Source organism: Camelus dromedarius, chromosome 3, assembly GCF_036321535.1.
Source record: "Camelus dromedarius isolate mCamDro1 chromosome 3, mCamDro1.pat, whole genome shotgun sequence".
In the NCBI taxonomy this organism is placed as follows: domain Eukaryota; kingdom Metazoa; phylum Chordata; class Mammalia; order Artiodactyla; family Camelidae; genus Camelus; species Camelus dromedarius.
Genome location: NC_087438.1, coordinates 49,719,633 through 49,726,085, shown reverse-complemented (window position 1 = coordinate 49,726,085; position 6,453 = coordinate 49,719,633).

The window sequence follows — 6,453 nt, the reverse complement described above, 5'->3', positions numbered from 1 at the left end:
ACTGCTGCTTTCACCTGGATGTTCTTTATTATGTTACACTATCTGTATGTCTTTTTTTTTTTATGTTCATGCTATTTTTTAAATTAAAAAATTTTTATTGAAGTATAGTTGATTTACAATGTTTCTGGTGTACAGTAAAGTGATTCAGTTATGTATATATCAGATATATAAATATATATATATTCTTTTTCAGATTCTTTTCCATTATACAGAATATTGAATATTGTTTCCTGTGCTATACAGTAGGTCCTTGTTGTTTATCAATTTTATTCGTAGTACTGTCTGTTAATCCCAAATTCCTAATTATCTACCCCACTTTCCCCTTTGTAACCATATGTTTGTTTTCTATGTCTATGAGTCTGTTTCTGTTTTGTAAATAAGTTCATTTGTATCATTTTTTAAAGATGCCACATATAAGTGATATCATGTGATATTTGTTTGTCCCTAACTTAGTATGATAATCTCTAGGTCCATCCATGTTGCTGCAAATGGCAATATTTCATTCTTTTTTATGGCTGAGTAATATTCTTTTGTGTATATACACCATATTTTGTTTTACTGTACTCGGTTTACAATGTTGGGTTAATTTCTGATGCATAGCATAGTGATTCAGTTATACATATATATTTTCATGTTCTTTTTCATTACAGTCTATTACAAGATACTGAATATAATTCCCTGTGCTATACAGTATAAACATATCTATTTTATATATAGTAGTTAATATCTGCAAGTCCCAAATTTCCAATTTATCCCTCTACCCTCCCCTTTCCCCCCTGGTAATCATAAGTTTGTTTTCTATGTCTGTGAGTCTGTTTCTGTTTTGTAAATAAGTTCATTGGTGTGATTTTTTTTAGATTGCACTATAATATGGTATTTTTCTTTCTCTTTCTGGCTTACTTCACTTAGAATGACAATCTCCAGGTCCATCCATGTTGCTGCAAATGGCATTGTTTTATTTTTTATGGCTGAGTAGTATTCCACCGTATACATATACCACAATTTTGTCAATCATCTGTCGATGGGCATTTAGTTTGCTTCCATGCCTTGGCTATTGTAAATAGTGCTGCTGCGAACATTGGGCTGCATGTATCTTTTCCAATTATAGTTTCCTCCAGATATATGCCCAGGAGTGGGATTGCTGGATCAAATGGTAAATCTATTTTTAGTTTTGTGAGGAATTTCCATACTGTTTTCCATACTGGACAAGTTTTCTCTTTCCTGAACCTCACATTTGTTGCCTTCCCACCATACTGCCTCAAGAATTCCTCAATAATGCTTCTATTTCCCTCTCTAACAAGCCAAATTAGGACAAAAATGGTCCCAGATTATAGAACTAGTTTCTGTAACTTGTGTGGAATTGTGCCCAACACCACATGTTGATAACCATAGGCAGTTTTCTTAGGTGTACATAGGAATGCTAACACTATTATCTAGGCTTTGTGGAGTTTTTTCCTATGAGTGAAAGCATTTTCATAAATAATTGTTGATAATTATGGAGAAATGTCTGTGAAAACTGCAGGGATGAAATTAATCTCTATCTAATTTGCAGCTAGAGAAGTTAAGGCAGAGAGAGATTAGAGAAAGTTTCTAAGGTAATAGAGTTAAAAAATAATGAGGCTGAAGGTCCCAGGGTGCCTGACCTCAGGTCACTCCTTCCTGTTACTGGCTAACGTGGAGAGAATGTTCTCTTACATTGCAAAGATCAGAATGCAAGTTATTTTTAGGATTGTGTTCCTAGCTTTCTAGGGCGAGAGCTGCCTTTGTTAAGACTCAAGTTTTGGTGAGGATCAGAGGAGTTGCAACCATGCTTTCTTCATCTACATCTAAATACTGAAGTTGGGAGCTTTTCTTTCTCACTCATCAGCTACCATCCCTCACCTACCTAGGTCCTGAGCTTCTAGTGAAAGTGACATCAAGTTAAAGGGAAAAATGGCAAAAACTTTGGAGGAGCAGGTACCTCAAACAGGCTTGAGGGCTACCACTTAGTTAAGAGAACAATGACTGGACTGCAGTTACCTTTGGATAAATCTGGATTCTGTAAACGTTCCAGTTCCATGACCTTGCTTTACTTTTCTCTTCTTGTGTTCCCTCCCTCCCCCTTCCCTCCTGTTCTCTCTTCCTCTCTGCTTATATTCCTGGAGACTTCTGTTCCTTACAGATGCTATTCTACACAAGTTCTTCCTTCTTCTGCTTTTGGAGGTCTTGAACACTGCTCTGGTACTCTTGCTTAGGACCTCTCACGTGGTTCTTTATGATAATGCCAATTATGTAATGTAGTAACAAATGTTATTTAAGTTCACAGCAGGTGAGATGAGAAAATGTCAGCTATATTTTATCTTAAGTGTTAACATCCACACCCTTGTATATAAGGTTATTTAATCACAGGAGAGATTATATTTGTCTTGAAGATATAACATTTTTTTGGTAAGTCAGATTTGCCATCAAACCTGCTGCTCTTCAAATTATGTAGGAAAATGTCTGCCTTGTCTTGTCTTTAAACACCCACTAGATGTTGCTAAAAGGCTGAGGGAAATGCAGTCTTCATTTTTCATCTAGGCTTCTGAGTTACTGAATTAGAGCTCAAGGGAACCTTAGAGCTGTCAGAAATAGTGAGGACAAAAGCCTAACCACAGAGACAGGAAGCATATCTTCGAAAGATAGGAAGGAAGTAAAACTGACTAAAGGCTGACTCTTTAAAGGCAATATTGGCATAGTTGAAACTTGTGTATTAGCATTTTGACATTTGTCAACTAAATAGCAATGTTAAATCTTTAAAGATCATCCCTCCCAGGGCACCTGAAACTTGACTGAAGTTTCAAAGCAGGTTTCAAAAAACAGTACAAACATTCTAGACATCCTAATAAAAATTTTAATATTGTAAAAATTACTGTTTTCTGGTTATTAAAGTATTATAGTACAATTTAAGCAATTAGGAAAATGTGGACAATTATAATGGAGAAAATAATTATCCAGAACTCTGCCACTCAGAGTGACTATCTGTTAACATTTTAACACATTTCTTTCCCTTCCTGTTTTTTCCTATACTTTTTTATTTAACTATAAAATATTGTGTACATATTATATATGTGTGTGTATATATATATATACTTTTTGTTTAGTTATATATATTGAGCATGTATATACATATATACTTTTTTGTTTGATTATAACACATTATATATGGTATAGGGTGTGTGTGTGTGTATGTGTGTCTATGTGTATATATATAGAGAGAGAATACACACATCCTGTGGAAGCTATGAAGTATAATAACAAAATAGACACCTGCAATATACTACACAACTCAGGACATGGGACATTACCAATTCTTTTTAGTTTCCTATGAACTTTTCCCCGTACCATTCACATGCCTCTCCTGGAAAGGTAATCACTATCCTGAATTTTCTTTTTTCACTTATCCCTTTATTTTGAGTTTTACCACAAATGAGTGGGTCCAAAATAACATGAACATTAGGAGAGTAAATCCACTTTTCACCTAAGTAATATTCCCCCCAAAATAAAGGTATACAAAGTATTTCACCAAATACTCTATGAAAAGTATTATACATTTTCCAAAAAGAGCATTCATTTTCTCAGATTTGGATTTCTTTAAATGTTGCTGTCCATTAACCCAAACAATTCACATGGTGTTTAGCACAAATTAGAACTGTTTTGTGAAATTAAAAATGAATCAGAATAGGGGAAGGGTATATATAGCTCAGTGGTAGAGCACTTGCCTAGCATGCATGAGGTCCTGGGTTCAATCCCCAGTACCTCCATGAAGATAAATAGATAAATAAACCTAATTACCTCCCCCCACCAAAAAAAAAAAAAAAAAAAGAATCAGAATATATATGTAATCAGAAAAATCAGGACACATGAGACCCTTTCTCAAAAACTGCGAAATGAGGGAAAATGCAAAGACAGGTTTACACAGGATTCGATGTTGGTTCAGTACCTAAATGTGTTTTTTAGTCATCATTATGGTTGATTCAGTTGTGTAGGAATATGCTGACCACAACTCCTATAGGCTGTCTCTTCTTAGTGTTGAATTTAAGATAGAAGCTCGATTTTATTTTGAAATGGCATACATAAAACAGATACAAAAACACTTCAAAAAGTTAACAATACTATGAAATTTAAGATAGTAGCCTAATATGTAATTAATATTTCATGATGAAAAGCCTCTGAAGAATAACTAATAACATCTGTTATTCTAGTAATTGACAAAAAGATATTATAATGAAGCTCATAAATCAGCAGAAGATGACTGCAAAAAACCCTCGGTATTTTAAAAATGAGAATCAGAGGACTAGACATGCCTAGTGGTAAATTATAACAACCCTCCCTATCCCACTGCTCCAGAATGCCCAAGATATTGTTATTCTGTGTGATTTCTACTATTATAATTATTCATTGTTTAGCTCTATTAGACCATGAATAATATATTTCTTTAGAAGGAAAAATACAAAATGTCCTAGTTAAGGAGCAACAGCTATACACTGATCATCTGTCTCAGATGATCATTGCAACATTTTATAATTTATGATGACAGGAAAAAAAGCAACAATATTGGAATATAGATGTTAAACATGATTATCAGGGCTTTGTACAGATTCTTAAAATTATTCCCCCCTATAAACACAGTATAATGTTGGTATAAAAAAATTGGCAATCAATGTAACAGACAAGGCCATGATAGGGTGTCAAAGAATTAGAAACTCAGGCAACCCTGGTGAAAATGACACTGATTTTGTCAACTAGTTTTGGTAAGTTTGAAAGATTCCTCCTTGTCTGCTTGTCCAAGCAAATAACGCTCATTAACGGCTCAGATGCTAAGAAGCCTGTAATTCTACACATCTCTCTTCCTTTGCACATCTCCTCTTTGTAGTAATTAATAGTAAAAACATCAGATTTTAAAAGATGCTTAACCTAACTCAAAATTAGGGAAATATGCATTTAAATAGGCAATGAAAGCTTTGTTTGTGTTGTCTGTCAGGTTGGCAAAGATGATAAAAAAGATTGATAATGCTCAGTACTAGCAAGGATAAGGGAGGAAACTGATGTTCTCATACACACTTGGAGAGAAAGTAGTACCATCTTTTTTGGAGAGTAGTTTATAATATCTCTCAAAATGTTTCACATATACATACCAAACCCTTAGAGATAGCCTTTCCACTTACAGGAATTTACTCCTGTTACTAATATACTTGCACCAACTGTCATTTAAAAAAGTTGGAAACAACCTAAATGTCCATCAGTAGGGGATTATGCAGTGGAAAACTGTGTTGTCATTAAGAAGAATGAAGTACAGATAAATACATAGATCTGTATAACTTCCCATGGTACACTCTTTACAGAATAAAGCAAAGAGCTGAACAGTGACAGCTCTGGAATTTCAAATAAGAAAGGCTTCAGCATGATCATCTTTTTGAAGTAAGGGCTACGACTACAACCAAGGTTGCGTTTGAATAGCAAACACAGTTGTCATTTAGCTGTTTAGCTGCACAGCAAATTCATACCTTTATCTTACAGTGTATATTTATTTGGAGTTATTTAGGGGAATTGAGGAAATGAGAGGATATCAAGCATATCAAGCCACTACCTGACTCTGCTATTTTAAGAACAGCATACTCTGTTTTTTATTGCTTCTCTCCATTAAGGGATAGTTTGCATATAATGACATGCACGTTCAGTTCTACATGTGGTGGGTCTTTTTTTCTTTTGAGCCATTGTGTTACATTTGTGACCAATCAAGTCTTCCATGAAAGTCTCATTTCTCACAGTTCTGGGATCTAAGTTAACCTGGATAGGATGTAAATGATAAAAAGCTACAGGCAGGAAAAAATTTTAATTATGAAAACAAAATATATTGTGTAGCCACAAAATACTGAGACTTCTTTTTGAAAATCCACAGTCTCAGTGCATTACACCTTATATACATATATATGTACATACTCTACTTCCTGCTTTGTTCAAGACTCATTTCATACTGCTGTCCTCTGACTCCCCGGCTCCAGGCGCACAAGCCTCCTTCCTGTTCTTCTCGGATGTCTCAGAGCCTTTGCATTTATTTATGTTCATGCTTTAGGTCATAGGTCAAATGTCACCTCTTCAGAGAGGCGATCTCTGGCCATGTTCTCTAATCAGAAACCCATTTATTGCTTTCAGGCACACATCACTCCCTGCACAATTATCTCATTTATTCATGTACTTGCTTATCGTCTGCCTCGTCCATTAGAAGGCAAGGCCAGTAAGGGATTCAAGGCACTGAACCTCAGGAGCATTCACAGAATGGTATTCATGTTTTTGGATATGACTTTGGCATTTTCCTTCCTAATGAAAATCTGAGGTGGCAAAGCTGGCATTCTACTTTTAATTCACCTTTAAAATGAGTAAAGAATTCTCAAATAGGACTTTGCCTTGAAAGACATACAGCCTAAATGGAAT